The sequence below is a fragment of the Procambarus clarkii genome, chromosome 12 (genome assembly GCF_040958095.1).
Source record: "Procambarus clarkii isolate CNS0578487 chromosome 12, FALCON_Pclarkii_2.0, whole genome shotgun sequence".
In the NCBI taxonomy this organism is placed as follows: Eukaryota; Metazoa; Arthropoda; class Malacostraca; order Decapoda; family Cambaridae; genus Procambarus; species Procambarus clarkii.
The window spans coordinates 29,371,014-29,393,209 of record NC_091161.1 but is presented as its reverse complement, the minus strand read 5'-3'; the positions used below and the strand labels follow the sequence as shown (position 1 = coordinate 29,393,209).

General features: G+C 41.2%; 1 long non-coding RNA gene across 1 annotated transcript in view; it reads right to left on the bottom strand.

Annotated features, from left to right (window-relative positions):
- LOC138364121 (uncharacterized) overlaps nt 1-22,196 on the bottom strand; it is a 264,696-nt gene that overhangs the window by 41,577 nt on the left and 200,923 nt on the right. The window lies entirely within an intron of this gene.

Here is a 22,196-nt window from a genome sequence, read left to right as displayed (position 1 = left end):
TTAATTATAACTTCCCTATATTTGTGTGAAAGGAATTTTACGGGTGATATTAAATTAAACACAGTTCACTCCGAAGTTATAAATAAGCAATAAGCAGTTATAAAACAAAATTACAACAGTCCACATTAAATTAATATAATTCACCGGTAGATTTCCCACAGGGGGGGGGGGATGGGGGACCACATGTGTGTGTTCTCTCGGTAGTGTAGGTAGATATTGGTGTGTTCCCCGTAATATTGGCATAACATGGGGGTAGACGGACCTCTAGTGCTCTAATTGTGGTACCAAGGAGTTCATGAGGCATTTTAATGGGTGGCAAGTAGTTGGCTATTAGTAATTGGGGAAGGCGTGTCCCCGAATGTAAAGATGTTACCACTGGACATGTGGATGGCCGACATTACGTAGGCTTCGGCAAGGGCCATCATCTCGTCCACCTTCGGACTGTACATGTGGTGTGGCATTAGTTGTTGGTGTTGGCAGGTAGATGCAATTGCGGGTGTGGACTGCAGTGAGGCGCTGAGTTGAGGGCTTTGAGGTATAGTCTGAATGTGAGATTGGGGTTGGAGTGGTTTGTGTGTGGGGTGGAGGAGAGGTGCTCGAGCTTCTTGTGCTTTGCTTCGCACTTTGCTCAGAATAGCCTTCTGTGACATCAAAATCTGTGGAGATATGTGACAATATCGTCGTTATCTGGGGGAATGCACTCCAACTCCAATTCTTGTAGGTGTGACGAGGACATCATCATCTATTGGTGAAGGTGTAGCAAGGTCAGCTCCATCTGTGGAATGCTCCTGATCATATTCATTTTAAAGGTGGATCAATGACAATGCTCACTGGTGAGGGTGGTGGTGATACCAACGCCATTTTTATTTATATATAGGAAGATACATTGGGGCACCACGGCACTGAGAGCGGCCACTTGCTCTGGGTGTGTAAACATGACCTGCCAGCTTGGAATATCCTAAAAAAACCTTCTAGATAACATGGCGCATGATCGGAAAACATCATTCATTGGAAGCCTACCAGCCATCCAGAAGGAGTGGGAAAGGAACAACAACAATTCTAATATACCAAGCGCGGAGGCTATAGTCAGGGATGAAACTGAGGCTGAAACTCAGGAAGTTGTAAACCCTGACTCAGTAGGCCAGGATGTAGATGACAGTAGACTAGAAAGTGTACCAGACAGCACTGACAGCTCGATAGGTATAGACACTACGACAGTTCCCGATAGAGCAATTCAGAATATAAGGACAGACTTATGCAAATTTTATGCAAAGGTCATATGCAGACAGATATGCTGGTAATAAGAAAGGATTAGAATGCAGTTACCAACATCCCAAAAAATGTTTATATATGCTTAGGAAAGGTGAGTGTCGATTTGGATCAATATGTAGGTTGTTCCATCCTGACATGTGCCAAACCTCACTGGAGGACAGAAAATGCTATGACCTCAGCTGCCCACACTTTCACGTGAAAGGCACGGAACGCTACATAAAGAGTGGCAAGCAGGGTAATGAATTTGGAGGAAACTATAATTTTTTTATACCAGACCGACAGAGAATTCAAAAGGAGCAGCATGGAGAGTGTATGGAACTGGATGCCAGATCCACTTGCATTCCAGAATTACAGATACAATTACACACCGAAAGGGAACTACAACTACGACAGGCAACTGCCCTACAACAATCAGTACTGGTCAGAACAAACTCATTATGTCCACGCATAATGGGCTTGCCGAAAAAGTCTCCCATTCAAACTATCACTAATAGAGTAACCTCATTCATCTTTGCCAACATACAAGGACTGAAAACAAGAACAAACAACAAAGTACAGTTCATAAATGGCCTCCTCACGGAGTCAAATGCAGTATTTGGAGCTTTCACAGAAACCCATGCAGGGGAATTGTTGGACAGTGAGATCTGGATTCCAGGATATAACCTATACAGGTGTGATAGGAAAATTAGGTCACATGGAGGAGTGGGTCTGTATATTAGAGAAGACCTTGTATGCTCGGACCTCCTAAACGTTACAAATGAGGTGGTAGAGGTACTGGGATTAAAAATAGAGAAAATAAATTTAGTGATTATTCTAATATACAAACCGCCAGATGCAACGGCTGAGGAATTCACAGAAAGATAAACAAAATAGAGAATAGCCTTGATAATTTGGAGAACCCGATACCTGATATCTTCCTAGGTGACTTCAACTTGCCTAGTCTCAGGTGGAAAATAGCAAACAATAATATTATACCAGGAAATCTATCGGGACCTAACCAACCACAGATTAGAAAACTACTTAGATTCTGTGACAAATTTTCACTCGATCAGCAAATATCGGAGCTAACGAGAAATGAAAATATTCTAGATCTGGTCTTTACGAACAATGAAGACATAATCAGAGACATTGATATATCAGATACCACATATACTCAGATCACAAGCTCATTGAAGTGCAAACGACCATCAATACTCAGAATAGACCTAAAACGTTGATAAAGCGAGAGGGGCTATTCAGTAAATTCAATTTTAATAATAAAAGGATAGACTGGGAGATAATAAACAGGGAACTTACAAAATTCCATGGGAAACTATTCTAAGTAATACAAGTCCTACAGAAGGAATAGAAAAACTGACTTCGGAAGCGTATCAAGTCTGTCTGAAACATGTTCCTTTGAGGAAAGCCAGAGAGATCTAACGTAGAAAGAGAACGCAGACGACACTATAAACGCAGGAAAAAAATAACGGAACTGCTTATGCAGACACGAATTTCCCCGTCCAAAGAAGGAATAATTTAAATAGGGAGATTGAAGAAATCGAGCTGAAATTGAAATACTCATATGAAACTGAAGAAAGGCAGTTAGAACAGAAAGCAATTCAGGAAATAAAGAAAAATCCAATTTCTTCCTTCTCATATGCGAAATCAAAAGCAAAAACCACTGCCAATATTGGACCTATTCGTACAAGTGAAGGTTCATACACGAAGGATGACAAAGAAATTAGTGAAATCCTAAAAAAGCAGTATGAGGACATGTTTAGCACTCGAATAAACAACATGAAAGTGGAAGATCCAGACAATTTCTTTATGCGGGATATTTCAAACCCCTGTAAATATAACTGATATCAACACGAGCGCACTAAATTTTGAAAGAGAAATTGAAAACATGCCCATGCACTCGGCCCCAGGTCCAGACTCATGGAATTCAATATTTATAAAGAAATGCAAAGTGCCGGTAGCACAGGCACTCAGTATAGTGTGGGGGAAGAGCTTTGACACGGGGGAGATACCAGATGAACTTAAAGTAGCAGACATAGCCCCTCTACACAAGGGAGGGAGCAAAGCATTGGCAAAGAATTATAGACCAGTTGCACTAACATCGCACATCATAAAAGTATTTGAGAGAGTGATTAGGAGTCAGGTCACCAATTTCATGGAGACAAATGACCTTCACAACCCAGGCCAACATGGATTTCGAGCGGGAAGATCGTGCCTCTCACAGCTACTTGAGCACTACGACAAAGTCACCTGAGGCATTAGGAGAGAAACAGAATGCTGATGTGATATACACGGACTTCGCAAAGGCTTTCGATAAATGTGACCATGGCGTGATAGCACACAAAATTAAGTCAATGGGAATAACCGATAAAGTAGGACGCTGGATACTCAGTTTTCTGTCAAACAGGACTCAGCGAGTAACGGTCAACCATATAAAATCTAGTCCAAGTGCAGTTAAAAGCTCTGTACCTCAGGGTACAGTCCTTGCACCGCTGCTTTTCCTTATTCTCATATCGGATATAGACAAAAATACAAATCACAGCTTCGTATCATCCTTTGCAGATGACACAAAAATCAGTATGAAAATTACCTCGGCTGAAGACATTGAAAAACTTCAAGCTGATATTAATAAAGTTTTCGACTGGGCATTAGAAAATAACATGTTTAACAGTGATAAATTCCAGGTACTCAGGTACGGTAAAAATGAGGACCTTAAACATAATACAGAGTACAAAACACAATCAAATGTACAATAGTAGGAAAACAGCATGTAAAGGATTTGGGAATAATAATGTCTGACGACCTAACGTTTAAGGAGCATAACCAAGCAAATATTGCAACAGCCAGAAAAATGATAGGATGGATTACGAGAACTTTCAAATCCAGGGATCCCATCACAATGGTTGTACTCTTCAAGTCACTTGTGTTGTCCCGTCTTGAGTACTGCTCAGTACTCACTTCCCCCTTCAGAGCAGGAGAGATTGCTGAAATAGAGGGAATACAGAGAACATGTACGGCACGCATAGACGCAATAAAGCACCTAAATTATTGGGATCGTCTCAAAGGCCTCCAAATGTACTCACTAGAAAGAAGACGAGAGAGATGTCAAATAATATACACCTGGAAGATACTGGAGGGCCAAGTACCAAATCTACACAGTAAAATAACAACGTACTGGAGTGAACGATATGGAAGAAATTGCAGAATAGAACCAGTGAAGAGCAGAGGTGCCATAGGCACAATCAGAACACACTGTATAAACATCAGAGGTCCGCGGTTGTTCAACGTCCTCCCAGCAAGCATAAGAAATATTGTCGAAACAACCGTGGACATCTTCAAGAGGAAACTAGATTTATTCCTCCAAGGAGTGCTGGACCAACCGGGCTGTGGTGGGTATGTGGGCCTGCGGGCCGCTCCAAGCAACAGCCTGGTGGACCAAACTCTCACAAGTCAAGCCTGGCCTCGGGCCGGGCTTGGGGAGTAGAAGAACTCCCAGAACCCCCATCAACCAGGTATCAACCAGGGGGGTTAAGAGGGTACATAGTAATGATGACTTTACATTCTCGTAAAGCCACTAGCACGCATAGTGTTTCGGGCACTATTTCGGGCAGAAATGGCAGAATCTATTGCGTGCACCCGATCATATTTTCGGTTCCCCGGTGAAAGGCCACCATCATGTTATACTTATGCACTTCCTGTCTTGCTAATGACTTGTGTCCACATAAGTGACGAGGGAGGCGTCTTGTGCTCTAGAAATCAGTTCATCTGAGCAGTCGAAAACTCCTGGCTTGTTTCAGCAAGGACAAGTGGTGGCTATGTGTAGAGACAGTGCTTTGTCTTTGAATTGTTATTAGTTGGACTGACGTTCCCAGGATTGGCGAAGTTCAATAACGAGACGGCAGGACTGGCCGTCTATTGAGAAGTTTGTCTTAGTGTGTTGCTGGATACTTCTGCCAGGGTGTTGCTGGATACTTCTGCCAGGGTGTTGCTGGAGAGACGAAATGGGGTGTCTGACACATTGATGTTACGATGTAGGTCTGGCCCATGTTGTGTTGAGTATGGTGAACTCACCAGTGTGAGGACCATTGAGCGTGGGTGACGAATAACACAAGATAGTGGACTCCCAGCAGTAGAAGACTGCAGAATTTGTCGTATTAGTGTCCTGTGCAAAAGTGACACTCGCAATGTTCATATGTAAATATATAGTGATTATACAGTATATATTATATCTGGGAAAGTGCTGATTAGTATTGTCTACCCCCCCCCCCCTTTTCCTTTCACGATTACTTGCTACTGCCAATTCTCTATAACTTACTATTGACTTGAGGTGAGATCAATGAAGAAGAGGCATCAAGCCCATTAGCAGCGATTGAGATAAAGAACCCGATTACTGGTCGAGTGAGGCCCTAACACCTTCCGTGTGAGGCATTAGTTGTAGTAGATAAATAGGCATAATAAGGGAGATATTAATAAGGTATTATATATTTCACTGAATAGAACGTGAAATAATAGAAACAAATTAAACAAATTTAGATTTAGCAAAGACCTGGGTAAATACTAGTTTGGTAACAACGTTGTTGACTTTTAGAACAAATTACTGGGTAATATAACAGCGTAGGATCTCTTGAGTTTGGGTGGATATTAATAGGAGCTGCTTCGTATGGGCCAATAGACCTTCAGCAGTTTCCTTCATTCCTATGTTCTTATGTTTTAATTCTTGTTACCGATTTGTTCATGCTCTATCAAATTAATTCCATGATTACGAGATTCAAACAAACTGGAATAGTATACACACGGCTTTAAAAACGTATCGTATAACAGCACCATTCACTTCAAAGAATATTATGTCCGCTGCTTGACAAAATATTTAGTTTAATATTTTAAAAAATTTCAGTACATACTTCTTTTGTTGTCAGTCTTTGAACATTATCAACAGCATCTTCATCATTAATATGAAACTAGTAAAATCTCCCAGAGTTCTTTTACTGATGCCTAATGCCCTATGATACGAAACATCTGAATTGATGTTAATACATCCAATGTTGTCCTCAATGATTTAAAACCTACATCACTTGTATACTTTTCATACCTGCAATGTGTTCCTGCATTGTAACCCGAACTCCCTCACACACCTGTAGCGCCCTCGCACATACCTGTAGTTCCCTCACACACCTGTATACATATCATACCTGCAATGTGTTCATGTATTGTAACCTGAGCTCCCCACGTGTTGCGACACAAGTGGTTTTAACAGCAGTGACCATGTGGAGGGGACGGTGGACATTACCTGTAGCTCCCTCATACACACCTGAAGCGCCCTTGCACACACCTGAAGCTCCAACACACCTGCAATAGAAAAGACCTTTTAAGCATATCTCGAGCAAATTAATTAGTGCATAACCTTTAAAATGTATATTTAAATCTATACAAGTACATATATGTAAGGGACATTTGCAGACATTCAGGAAATATAAAAGAATTAGAATGCAGTTATAACCATCACCAGAAAGTGCTTAAATATACTAAGGAAAGGAAAATGTCGCTTTGAATCAACATGTAGATTTCTCCATCCTGTCATGTACGAAACCTCACACAAGGAAAGAAAGTGCTACGCCCTCAGCAGTCCATACTTTCACGTGGAAGCCACAGAACGCTAAATAGAGTGGCAAACAGGAAAATGGCTTTGGAGAAAAGCCAGTTTATATATATACCCAGGCGAAAGAGGTTTCAAAAGGTTGAATATTGTGCATGGAACTGGCTGGAAGACCCACTTGTATACCAGAATCACACATGCAATTACACCCCACAACAAATCTCCAGCTACGACTGGCAACAACCCTGCAACAATCAGTACTGGCGAGACCAAAACCGACAATCCCCACACATAATGGACCTGCCTGAAAAATCATCAAATTACCCCAAATAGAGTAACCTCGTTCATCTTTACCAACATACAATGTCTGTAAACAATAGAAAATAACCAAGTACCGTTCATAAATAACCTCCTCACTTAGCCAAATCCATGCAAGAGAACTTTGACAGTGAGATCTGGATACCAGAATATAATCTATATAGATGTGATAGGGTAATTAGGTCACATGGAGGAGTAAGTTTGTATACAAGAGAGGACCTTGTATGCTCCGAGTTTAACTCTAGAAATGTGGTGGTAGTTAACTACTAGTAATAAAAAAAAAAAAAAACTTATAAATTCTAATATTCAAACCACCAGATACAACGGCTGAGGATTTCACAAATCAGAGAGAATAGTCTCGATAATCCAACTGGCAAACCCAATAAATGATATCTTTCTAGGTGATATCAACTTGCCCAGTCTAAGATGGAGACTAGCGACCAAGATTATTATACCAGGAAATCTGTCTGGACATAACCAACCACAGATTAGAGAACTACTTAGATTCTGTGACAAATTTTCACTCAACCAGCAGATAGTAAACTAATTACGAAAATATTCTAGATCTGAACTTCACAAACAAAGGAGACAATCAAGGACATTACAGTCTCATACCACATACTTAGATCACAAGCTCATTTAAGAGCAAACTATCATAATACCTGTACTAAGCCTAAAACAATGATCATGTATGAGGGGTTATTCATAAATTCAATTTTAATAATAGGATAGACTGGGAAAGATAGACGGAACTTAAAAATAATTCCATTGAATGTTTTCAGTAATAATAATCCCACACAAGACATAAAACAACTGACTTCCCAAGAATACAGTCTAAAACTTATTCCTTTCTTGAAAGCCAGAAAGAGGACCAACGTAGAAAGAACAATCAGACGCGACTGCAAAAGAAGGAAAAAACTGCTAAGGAGACATGACTATCTCAGCAATAAAAACAATAATTTAAACAGTTTTAAAAAATCTAGCAATGACTAAAGCAATCATATCAAATTTTAGAAATGCAATTAAAACACAAATATGACATTCAGGAGAAGGAAAAGAAAATATTCCTTCACATATGCGAAAAAAGCAGAAGCCACAGTCAATATTGGACCTATTTTTTACAAGTGAAGGTTCATACAGAGGATAACACGGTAATCGTGATATCCCAACTCCTGAAAATATAACTGACTACAGACACGAATTCAGCAGATTTTGAAGGAGAAATTGACAAAATGCCCATGCACTCAATAGGTATAAAGGAATGCAAAGTGCCAGTAGCATTGTGTGGAGAAAGAGCTTGCATACAGGGGAGATACAAGATTTGTTTAAATCAATAGGTTTCATATTTTGCTCCTCTTTACAAGGGAGGGAGCAAAGCAATGGCTAAGAATTATTGACCAGTCGCTCTAAAGTCCCACACAATAAAAGTATTTGAGAAAGGGATCAGGAGGCAGGCTTCCAGTTATATGGAGACCCATGACGACCTCAACCCAGGTCAACATGGATTTAGAGTGGAAAGATCATGCCTCTCGTAGCTACTTGACCACTACGACAAAATCACTGGGGCATTAGAAGAAAAACAATGCAGTTTGGTATATGCAGACTTCACAAAGGCATTTGATACATGTGACCAGAGTGATATCACAAAATAAGGTCAATGGGAATATCAGATACAGTAGGTCGGTTGTTATGGTTGAGGCTGAATAGAAACAATCTTCATCCACATGGTTTTATTCTCAGCCAATCACATCAACAACAAAACAATTATTAGGTACATGAAATATTATTAACAAGATCATAAACAAAACGAGCATCTGCTCCAAACATGCTACCTCCAACATCTGTAGTACTCAATCCCAACATTCCTCCCCTTTTAAATAAACTATCCCTACAGGTAAAGTCTATCAGGCGGTCGTATGACTTCCTTATTTTCTCAACTGGGAGTCCTGACCTGTTACTTCTGGGAAACATTCTTCTGAATTACTCCTTGTAGACTCCATAGGGTTAACTGTATCCCCATTACCCTCTGCTGCCCCTTGCTCTGCCTCCCGGTCTCCTGCAGGTGCTGCTATCCCTTCATTATTAGGATGGATATCACTAGTTGCCCCACCCCCTACCTGAAGGGTCTTCAAAATTCCCTGTGAACCTTGGCATGAGCTGATCGGCATGCCTTTTCCAATTAATGTTCCCAAAACTCTGCACTTGCACAGAGAAATTCCTGCGGCCCAGGACTTCCCTAATTTTTCCTTCCACCCAAGGCTTTCCACTTCCAAAATTCCTTGCATATACTGCATCCCCCTCATTAAACAACAATTCCACTGACTGGCCAAGCTAGTTACCGATTTCTCTTTTTCGGGATCTGTCTTTTACTGCTTCCATGTGCACTTTAAAGTGCCAATTAAGCAGTAATTCAAAAAGATTTACCAGTAGTAGAATGAACAGTTTTCCTTTGATTATATAAAAAGCTACAAAGCCTTGTATTATTAGTACCTTCCGTAAACCGCTTTAACCCTTCTTTCAAGGATCTCACTGCTCTCTCTGCTAGACCATTTGAAGAAGGATTATAGGGGGCAGGTGTTACATGATTAATACCATTTTTTCGAAAAAAAAAATCCTCCATTTACACAAACAAAATAAGGAGCATTGTCTGAGACAATTATGTCTGGCAATCCAAAATTACAAAATGTTTTCCTTAGTAATTCAGAAGTTACATTATGATGTGGAATTACACACATGCACATCCAGAAATTTGGTGTATGAATCCACCACCACTAGGTAATATTTGTTATCCATAGGTCCAGCATAATCTATATGAAGTCTAGACCAGGGTTTTCCAGTGCATGGTCAAGAAAGTACTGGGCCTGTGGTTTCTGATAATTCTTAAAGCAAATATGACAATTTTTTTTACCTCGGCAATATCCTGGTCTACATTTGGCCACCAAATCCAACTTCTAGCTTCAGCTTTCATAGCATTTATGCCATTATGGCCTACATGCAGCTGTTCCAAAATCTTACATCTTAGTTCCCCAGGCACCACCACTCTAATCCTATACAAGAGTACATCCTGTGTGAATACTAAGGTCAGCCTTTACTGCAGCATACTCTGAAATAATAAATTATCATTTCAACCATATTTTATCAACAGACTTAATTGGGATCTCTACCAGTTGCCTTCCTAATAGTCTGGAAATGAAATATCCTCAAAAGACAGATTCCACCAGATGAACATACTCCTACTGGAATACTGGAATTTAATTCTTCTGTCACCGGCAATCTACGTAACCCCCTAACTGCGTTGCCTCCAAATGTGACACCCCCGCAGTGCGCAGGAAATAAATTATCTGGAAATTTTTTTTTTCCTTTTTAAAGTGTCAAAAACCCTTCCCTGAGTATGGGTATGTAAAAATAAATTCGAAATTGTACTTACTTTGGGTGCTATGGGGTCCGGAAGTTGGGGCGTGACGTCATCATTCCCCGTGCGCCCGTGGTGTAAGCTCTCGGAGGCGGTGGGGCGCGCGAGTTGCCGCGAATATATTTTTGTTCATTTATTGCGCACATTTCCCAATACATTTTCATTGTTTTTATGTGCCAATCCACTGTATAATGAACACGTACACTATAATATCGCAGTACAACATCCGTACTGTCCCGTAGACACTGTGTTACGTGCATCACAAACAAGTTCACTTATCCTGCCACAATTTCCAATGTATCATGCCAAATAAATTTATATTTACACTTTATATACACACTGTACAGTATCACACACTATATACACACACCATAAACACACTTAGTACTCCGCGAGTGTGTGATATGCTGCGAAACAGCCAACGGGGCAGAGTGGCACCTTGCACTCCACGCACCAGGTGCTGATACATCTTCGTTTCTGTTCTCTGCGGGTAGTGTTCTGCATACTATACACGCACGTTTACCCTTCTCCCGTGATGCTGTGCCTGCATATACTCGAGCATATGTACTCCGAAGTTCTCATACCCCTCAATCTGTCTGGAGCTGCATGTGGCATTGTTGCTGCACTCCGCGCGGTACAACAGAACCCTCCTTGCCATACTTTACTAGCAGCTGTGACACAACACCAGCACTGAATGTACGTATAGACGGTCTCCTGCCAGATTTTACTAAGTACATATTGAAGCAGTTGAGCACTGCAACATCCATGAGGTGGAAGAAGAACTTTTTAGTCCACTTCACAGACTTGCGCACGCACTCCACTCCACCAAGCATCATGTCACACTTATCGACGAGGCGCATGTTCACGTTATAGTCTATGACACAGTCTGGCTTATACACGGTGTTGCATGTCTGAAAGTGAACTTTCCCACTGTCCAACAGCACCGGTGTGAATCGTACTCAGCATATTCACCTCGCGTCTGTCCTTCCACCGCACTGACAGCGTATTGTCACACTTGCGCAGCTGGCACTCACCCACGGCTATAGCTATACCGAACACTGGCATTTCCTTCCTGGTTCTCTTCACAGTGCCACATACGCCGGTGTTGTGGGCAAGGAGGTATCTGGTCAATAAGGGGCTGGTGTAATAGTTGTCGGTGTACAGTACATGCCCCTTGTTCAGCAACGGTTCCATAGGGTTTTTACAACACTGCCAGAGAACCCGTGTTCATCTTGAGCCGGTATGTCGACGTCTGTACCAGAATATAATATGTCCAAGACAATACCAGTCTCACAGTCGCATAGCACAAAAAACTTCAGTCCAAATCGGTGCCGCTTTGATGGAATGTACTTTGAATGCCAGTCGCCCCTTGAACAGTACAAGCGACTCGTCAATAACCACATTCTGTCCAGGTACAAAATAATCCCTGAACTTCCCTCTCATGTCACTGAACATCTTCCGTACTTTCCACAGTCTGTCGTGTCTGTCCTCATTTGCATTATTCTCGAAATGCAGGCACCTGAGAATCAAGAGATACCTATCACGTGACATGTACCGGTTGAACACAGGCGATGGAACAAGGCTGTCTTTGCTCCAATAATCCTGGATGACAGCTTTCTCAGAGTGCTTCATCATCATACAGAGTGCCAGAAACACGTACATTTCGTCGATTGTCGTGTCCTTCCATCGTGTGAGCCGTGAGGCAGGTAAAATGCCTTCGTCTATGAGGCTGTGAGCGAACCTGTTTGTCTCAGTCACAAGATGCGTCATGAATACATTGTCAAAATATGCCTGAAAATATTCCATGTCTGCCATATCATCACCAGTATATGGGAATAATGGTGTAACACCAAAATCGCTATCATCAAATGTTGGTATTTGAGGGACAAATGTGGTGCAATCCTCCCACACAAGTACATCAGGGGGTTCGGTGTTGGCGCCAACACCACGGCCAACATCACCACGAGCACCAAAACTACGGCTACGTCGTCCGCTGCTTCTGCTGGAGCTGCGTGAGGGTATGCTAGGCGCTGAGGCAGATTTACGTACTGTAGACCTACCACGAATAAATGATGTTGAGGGGCCACTGTCGTTGTCCACATGCTGTGAGGCACGCTGCCGCCTGCCGAGGCGTGTTGCTGAGGTAGCAAAACCCCGCCTGGTAACACCACCACTGCTCGTACTCGGGTCGTCTACACTACTCGTATCGGAGCCAATGTCACTGAAGCCCGAGAAAAATTCGTCACATGTACTATCACTGAATAAACTACTAGCGTCTGGGGACATACATGATTGTGGTGATGATAACGGTGTTGACCCAGGGCGGCGAGGCACGAGTACCCCACACACTCGCCACATCTTCCAATTCTGTCTCTTCCTCACTCGTATCAGATCTCTGAGTTAGGTCTTTATCTGGATCATAGTCCAGGTCATCATCCAGAGCACCGTCATCATACAAAATATCGCGTATTTCCTCTCAGAGAGTCGTTTTCCATGACCGCGGGTCACCGTGGAGCGGGAGCTCGTAGAGGATGCGTCAGACATGGTTGCTGCCGTGAAACTGAGGCTCCCCACGGCCGCAGGGCATGCTGGGATTTTTTTTTAAGATGGCGGACGATCACTGGGGCCCCCACCCACCCATACCATACCATACCCGCGTCACCGCGCGCCAGTTTTGAATGGAACGTGAAAAATCAAAATATCTGGAGGCGCGTTGCGCAAACCAGACGCGAGCCTGCAGGCGCGTTGTACAGTTTAAGGGTTAATGCATCAGCTACTACATTATCCTTGCCTGGCTTAAACTCTAAATCATACTCAAACTGCGAGAGTAGTAATGCCCATCATTGAATTCTAGCATTGGCATTAACTGGAATCTGCTTACCTCTGCCAAACAATCCTAGCAGGGGTTTATGGTCTGTTCTAGCAAGAAATTTCCTCCCCAGCAGAAAATACCTCAGTTTTTTTACAGCATATACCAAAGCTAAGGCTTCTTTAAGAGAATAATTCTGTTCTGCAGGAGATAATTTCTTGCTAGCAAAATATACTACTTTATCCTGACCATCTACTTCCTGTAATAACACACAACCCACTCCTACTGGGGAAGCATCTACCTCCAGTTTTAACGGGAGTCTACCTGTAAAATTTGTGAGCACTGGAGAATTGATCAATTCCTGCTTAATATTCCTGAGTGCATTCTCCTCTCTTGCTGCCCACTTAAATCAAGCCCCTTTTTCAACAATTCATACAAGGGTGCTAATTTTGTTGAAAAGTTCTTCACGAACTTACAAAAATATGTAACCATCTGAACAAAAGGGCATCTACTATTGCCGCTACATTTTTGTGGAGGAGTAAAGCCCTTGCCTGAAACATGGTACTACAGGTATTCAATGGCCTTGATCTTCAACGTTGTTTTTCCCTTATTAATCTTCACATTGTGCTTTTGTAAAAGATTCAAAACTTGTTCTAATCTAGCATCATACACTTCCTCATTCTCTCCACATACAATAATATCATCTAAAAAACTAGCCACACCTGCAATGTTTACTAACAACTGGAACATGAATCTCTAAAAAAGTGCTGGAGACGAGGAGAGTCCAAAAGGAAGTCTTTTATACTTAAATAACCCCTTGTGGGTATTAATCAGTAACAATTTCTGGCTCTCCTCTACAGGAATTTGCAAGTATCTTTCAGGTCAATCTTAGAAAAAATTGCCCCTTGCAGACCACTGACAACTACTCATCTATCTTAGGTAAAGGGAAACTTCTCAGTGTATACGGTTGTTCAGTTCCTTGAAGTCTGCACAGATTCTCAAGGATTTCCGATCTGCCTTTAACACTGGTACAATTGGGGCTGCCCACTCACTAAGTGTAATTGGCTCTAAGATGCCTTCTGCCACATGCTTTTCCAGGGTTGATTCTACCAATTGCTTGTAATGAAACGGCACTGTTCTTGCTTTGAAAAATTTAGGTGAAGCCCCACTTTTCAGGTGAATTTTTGCCACCATGCTATTAATTGGCTTATCTGCCTCCACTGAATATTTATCTAACATTTGTTCAGCACTTTTAATTGTTTTAACTACCGACAATTCATCTAGGCCCGCCAAGAAAATTCCTACTTTTTCCATGAGATCCTTACCACATAGGCTAGGATTATGTGAATCCACTACATAAAAATCCTGGACAATTTCTTTTCCATTATAACCTACTGTTGCCGACACCTTGCCATAGACCTTAATCGGTACATTATCATATGCACTTAATAATTTTTTACCTGGTTTTACATTCAATTGCAAGGTATCTGCCCAATCTCTAGACAATGTTGACACTGCAGTACCAGTGTCCAGTTCCAAGGGAACTAACTTCCCATTAATTACAAAATTCACCACTTGTGACGTCACTGAACATACCTTTTCTTTCACCGAATATAGTCGGGTTTCCTCACCTGCAGCTTCTTCAGACGGGTTACCTTCCTCTACTGCCTTGACCACATTGCCACTACCTCTTCTTCCTGCATTCCCTGGTCGTCGTCTCTCCCAGGCTTTGCTGTTCCTGTTCAGATATTCCCTACACACACTCTGTGTCGGAAAATCCGACACCATTTAATAATCATACAGATAATAGCTGTATTACCAACAAGTTACCCATAGAAAACGTAACTTGTAGTGGAATTACCGTCTATAGAAAACGGGATATCATCACCACATACTATTATAAATCACCACCTATTATGGTGGGAATTATTCTTAAATACATTAGTCTTTGGACTTTACCATTATAAAAATATCTTATATAAATTAACTTAATTATCAATATTAAAGTAGAGTAAATGTGACCCTTCTATCACCTTTGGACATCTGGACAATGTAAGCCAGGCGTCAGAGAGGAGGAAGGAGGCAGCCATTGTTGTGTCACCTCCGAGACGCGTGGAGCAAATTTAGCTCCTATCATTCTGGACAATGTCGGCCAGTAACGTCAATAGGATGGAGTGTTAAACAGCCATTGAGACGAGACCAGAGGCTCACACGGGAGCAAATTCGGCTCCTGTTAATTTTACTTGGACGTAGTGTTATGGAAACCAAAGGTACCATTGTCAACACGATGTCTACAATTCAAGTTAAGTCTATCCGAAACCCGTTTATCATTCATTTATGGCCATTAATGTCAGGATATAGGGTGACCCGGTTAGATCACATGGAAGCCTCAAACTAAAGGTAATTAAGCCAGGTCTTCATGTTCCATGTACTGTTTTCTCTGATATACTTGTCATATATAGGATTCTGGCTTCACAGCTAGCGCACTTTTGACAGGTCAAGACGAGGATGCAAGATTATGTGCACCAGTTACTGGGTGATATGGAAGCTACCTCAAAGAGGATAATTTGGTGTCTACACCCTAGTTATACCTGGTGGACTAACCTGCTGTACTATAAGATAAGGAACCTTTTCAATGTATGTAGTTACTGTAGTTTGATTGGCTGCATATATATTAATTTAATAACCCCCCCTAATGTGTAGAGGATCGATTTGTGAGATTATGAGATTATTGCAGAAATACAGTCCACTTATCATTATACAAATTGCTATCGAAGTATATAAATTAACGTAAATATAAATTCATATAAATTAAATAAATATAAATCTCACAGGTCGGTTCCCACATTATTTGGACCTTCGGAACCGGAATATTCGGTCCTATGAACCCACATTTGGTCATCTTAGTACCGGATGAACCAGTTAACCAGTGGATTCATTAAATATACTAGTGCAGTGTTATTTAAACAAAGCCAGCAGTCAAGACGGCAGCGTAGCCTCGAGGGAGCTCAGGACCCTCCCTCAGCCCAGTTCAGCTTCGTCAGCGGTTTCATGCACACCCACAGATATTTGGTGGCGTGTTATTTCGTGAAATGACAGCGCTAATATAGAATCCAGCCAAATTAGTGACTGTGTCTTCGCGAGATTGTTCACGGATTTCGTGGTGTTACATTTCGCGAGAGATTATCTACGAATTTTGTGGACTTTATTTCGCGAGGTCACTAATAATATTTAATACTTCTAGATAATATTAGAAGTTTCATAGAGGCTAATTAAGAGGCTATTATCAATAATTGTGTATATTATTTCTCCAAATAGAGAATTATTTAATATATATTGCACTAGTGATCACAGTATAATATTTACTAATTGCCAACCCACAACAGGGTAGGATATGACTAGTTGAACTATTATTGCTCATCCTAGTCCCATTATTACCATAGTCAGTTGTACTATATTGATCAACCTAGCACCATTAATGAATGGTCCAGACCCTATTTTGGGTGTAATTTTTATCAACTCGAGTTGAGTTGTATATATAATAATTTACTTATGATCATTACACCTTTGAGTGATTAATTAGTGTCTCTACCATCCTAGGGTGATATAGAAGAGCTAACCTAAAGGTACTTCCAGTGACACTGGTTTATCACTCAAATCATTAGTGTGTATGATTGTATATATATAATGTGTATTAATTTTAAGTGCTAACCTCTAGTAGAGGTAGGATTATTGCCTAGTGAGTTCAGAATTTACCCTAGGCTACCATTAGAGCTTGTTCAGTATTATGAGCAGCCCAAGTACAAGTCCCACAAGGCTTCACCAACGAGCCAGTATGGATAATGCAGGGAGAATGAAAAGAACCCTTGCAGGTCTTAAAGGCCACTTAACAAGACAGATCAAGAAATGTGAAGATTTGTCACAACAATCAACAGTTGATTATGCTGACCTGGAAAGCTATTATCAAGCAGCTGCAGGTAAATTTGAGCAAATCAAATGCCAAATGGCTGTCCTTGTGGGGACAGACTACTACCATCGATTCATCGGTAGCCCTACTAAATATCAGGGTATAACCATGTTAAACTCTGCAGGAGGTAAATTACTCTCAGGCCCAGTATCAAGCCTGAGGAGACCTATGCCTGCAGATAAACAATACCAGTAGAAATCTAAATTTGTCAGCTGATTATATTTCTCCAGTAGCATTATACTAAGGAGATTACAGCTGACTATACCAACAGAGGTTGATGTTAGTATCATCATTTAAAGCTGGAGATGAGTTCATGAGGCCTCAGTGGCAAATCAGTGAACAGTAGCCTAAAACAGCTACAAGTCACTGCGACCAATGTCACTGAACCCACTGCAGTCTCAGAACCATACTTTACTTTAATGATGAGCTATTCAATCTTCTGAATCAATTAACTAAATTAAACCCCAATAAATCTGATGACTGATTTGATACATTTATTATTTAATCAAGATGTATTCCATGGGCCTCAGTGTTTATATATCAGTGACCAGTTACCTGAAGAAACTTCAAGTTATATCTGATGTCACTGATCTCACTGCAGTCCCTGAATCATACTTGACTGTAGTACTTGATCACATTCAGTCTTCTGGGTTAAATAATATGTAATAAGGCTTGAATATTAGCCTTTCAAGAGTTGACAGGGAAATGAAATCGCATTAGACTTCTAACCCCTGCAACTCTAGTACGGGACATCCGTCCTGTACGAACAGACACACAAATGTGTGATTACTAACTACTAACATCAAATTAATCTAATAATTCGAAGGAGGAGTATCGGTGTTCGTCTGTTCTAAACAGGACTTCGACCCGTGAGCAGCCCCCTGGGGAATTATGTCGGAAAATCCGACACCATTTAATAATCATACAGATAATAGCTGTATTACCAACAAGTTACCCATAGAAAACGTAACTTGTAGTGGAATTACCGTCTATAGAAAACGGGATATCATCACCACATACTATTATAAATCACCACCTATTATGGTGGGAATTATTCTTAAATACATTAGTCTTTGGACTTTACCATTATAAAAACATCTTATATAAATTAACTTAATTATCAATATTAAAGTAGAGTAAATGTGACCCTTCTATCACCTTTGGACATCTGGACAATGTAAGCCAGGCGTCAGAGAGGAGGAAGGAGGCAGCCATTGTTGTGTCACCTCCGAGACGCGTGGAGCAAATTTAGCTCCTATCATTCTGGACAATGTCGGCCAGTAACGTCAATAGGATGGAGTGTTAAACAGCCATTGAGACGAGACCAGAGGCTCACACGGGAGCAAATTCGGCTCCTGTTAATTTTACTTGGACGTAGTGTTATGGAAACCAAAGGTACCATTGTCAACACGATGTCTACAATTCAAGTTAAGTCTATCCGAAACCCGTTTATCATTCATTTATGGCCATTAATGTCAGGATATAGGGTGACCCGGTTAGATCACATGGAAGCCTCAAACTAAAGGTAATTAAGCCAGGTCTTCATGTTCCATGTACTGTTTTCTCTGATATACTTGTCATATATAGGATTCTGGCTTCACAGCTAGCGCACTTTTGACAGGTCAAGACGAGGATGCAAGATTATGTGCACCAGTTACTGGGTGATATGGAAGCTACCTCAAAGAGGATAATTTGGTGTCTACACCCTAGTTATACCTGGTGGACTAACCTGCTGTACTATAAGATAAGGAACCTTTTCAATGTATGTAGTTACTGTAGTTTGATTGGCTGCATATATATTAATTTAATAACCCCCCCTAATGTGTAGAGGATCGATTTGTGAGATTATGAGATTATTGCAGAAATACAGTCCACTTATCATTATACAAATTGCTATCGAAGTATATAAATTAACGTAAATATAAATTCATATAAATTAAATAAATATAAATCTCACAGGTCGGTTCCCACACTCTGCAAGTGTCCCTCCTTGTTACAAAAGTTGCATATATATATAGGCACGAAATTTGCACTTGCTACTTATGTGATTGTATCCACAATGTTTACATCTGGTCTAGCCCTGTACGACCATAATTTCCTGAGTAGAAGTCTTACTTCTAAATGCCCTTTCCAGGTTCAATATCTTCTCGAGCACTGTCCAAGAAGTCATCGATTGTAGATCCAAATTTCCTGCCACCTGGTTAGGGAAATAATTCTCCTTTTCCACTGCCAAGAACAACTGGTCCCTAACCTTGCCGTCCAACTGTGCTCCGAAGTTGCAGTGGTTAGCCAAAGCCTTCAATTCCGCTAATAAATTCTGTACGGATTGCTGCTGCTTTTTCGTCCTCTTCTGGAAATCCTTCAAACTCCTGTGATATGATGGTTTCACCACATACTGACGTTTAAGCAGGGCAATCAGGTCTACATAGGTCTTCGTGTGAGGTAGCTCAGGTGCACACAAATTTCCAAGAACACTATGCTTCAGAACCCGGTGAAACTAAGAGTACCGCTTTCCTGTTGGCGTCCTCCTTAATCTCCCGGTACTGAGATTTTGCTTCCAGCAGGCCGAGCCACAGGTCCAACGTGATCTTGGCAGTGTTTAACGGCTCCATTGACATGAGCGGCGTAGCCATGGCCACGGTGGTAGCACACAACTGTAGTATGCGAAGCGTCCACACGACGTGGAGATGTTTAGTCCTCATCGCTACTGTTATGGTTGAGACTGAATAGAAACAGTCTTCGTCCACAGGGTTTTATTCTCAGCCAATCAACAACAACAAAACAATTATCCGGTACATGAAATATTATTAACAAGATCATAAACAAAAGAGCATCTGCTCCAAACATGCTACCTCCAACATCTGTAGTACTCACTCCCAACATCGGTGGTATTAAAATTTCTGTGGAACAGAACACAGAGCAACTGTCAACCAAACAAAAGAGTTCAAGCACAGTTAAAAGCTCTACCGCAGAGTAGTCCTTGCACCACTTTTTCCTTATCCTCATATCACAGAGACATTTATACAAGTCACAGCGTCGAATCATCTTTTGCGGATGAAAAAATCAGCATGAAACTGAATTCTGTTGAAGACATTGATAACCGACAAATGGATATCAATTACATTTTCGACTGGGCGGCAGAAAATAGCATTGTTTTCAGTGATAAATTCCAGGAAATCTGGTACGGAAAAATGAGGATATTAAACAAAATATAGGGTACAAAACACAATCAAATCTGCCCATAGTAGGAAAGCATAATGTAAATGATGGGCATCAGTCATTATTATTCCCATAACGTTAAGGGAGCATAACAATGCAAATTTAGCATCATCCAGAAAAATAATTGGAAGGATTATGAGAAACGTCAAATCCAGGGATCCACTCACAATGGCTGTACTATTCACATCACTCCTGCTGCCCGTCATTAGTACTGTTCGATACTCGCTTCCTCCTTAAGAGCTGGGGAAGATTGCTGAAAAAAGGGAATACAGAAAACAAACGGCATAAAGAGACACGATAAAGCACCTAATTTATTGGGATCGTCTCTAAGAGCTCTAAATGTTCTCCCTAAAAAGGAGATGAGTGACGTATCATAATATACACATCGAAAATATTGGAGGGCCAGCTCCCAAATCCCAGTAAAATAACATATTGAAGTGAAAGATATGAAAGTAAAATTCAGATTAGAATCATTGAAGAGTATGCCCAAAGGCACAACCAGAGAACATTGTATAAACATCAGAGGTTCACGGTTGTTCAGCACACTCCCAGCGAACATAAGAAATATTGCCAGAACAAACGTGGACGTCAAGAGAAAACTTTACAGTTTTCTTCAAGAAGTGCAGGACCAACCGGGCTGTGGTGCTTATGTGGGCCGCTCCAAGCAATTGCCTGCTGAACCAAGCGCTCAATGAGTCAAGCCTGGTCCTCCGGCCGGGTTTGGGGAGTAGAAGAACTTCCAGAACGCCATCCAGGTACAGTACTAAATTTGTAAAATAAATAGAAGCTCAGGATTATGTAAATACGCTCTAGTCAAATGCAGTCGTGTGTCATTGTCTGGCTACTAATTATTCTTGGAATAATGGCACACACAATGGCCCTGTGTGCACTGCCTGGAGATTAGGGCAGATATTGACAGGCTAATGAAGCACGTGAAACCATAATGGAGGGCAAGGTGTCTCGCAAGGATCCAAAGAAGCAGCTCCGTCGAGATAGCTGGCGAGTGGTGGACCAATTGAGTTAAGGCGGCAAAGGACGTCAAAGAAATGAACACTGGTTAAAACGTAGAACCACTTGAGTTGAATGGGATAAGACCTTGTGCGGTAACTAAGCAGACAAGCTGAGCATCACAACAAAAGTCTGGACATGTGTTGGGATCTTGGCACATGCGCTGGTTAGGCAAAACCCTCTGCTCTAGAAATGTAAGTGTTTGGGTATATTTTCCGAGGGTAAGGGATAAAGTTAATAAGAAATATTGAGACGTAATATGATCAAACCCACTGTGTGTCTCGGTAAACAATATTCACCGAGCTAGAAACAAAGAAGAATTTAAATATAGTTGTAATGACAAAAAGTATTGTACGAGTAATGCAATTCCATTAAAGAATAACTGGAAAGCTTGCATTAGCAAGAACACCATGTATGCTAGCTACACGATATACTTTTCAAGGTAGGCGTGTGGCAGCTTTTGCTGACAGAGTTAAGTGCGTAGGACTGTTGTAGGCACCACAGTAATAGTGATATGGTTATGGCCACTGGAAGCTGTGGCTGCTGTTGTAGCCGCTTCAACGTTAATTGGGTCGATGTACTGTTGCAATATACAAATAGG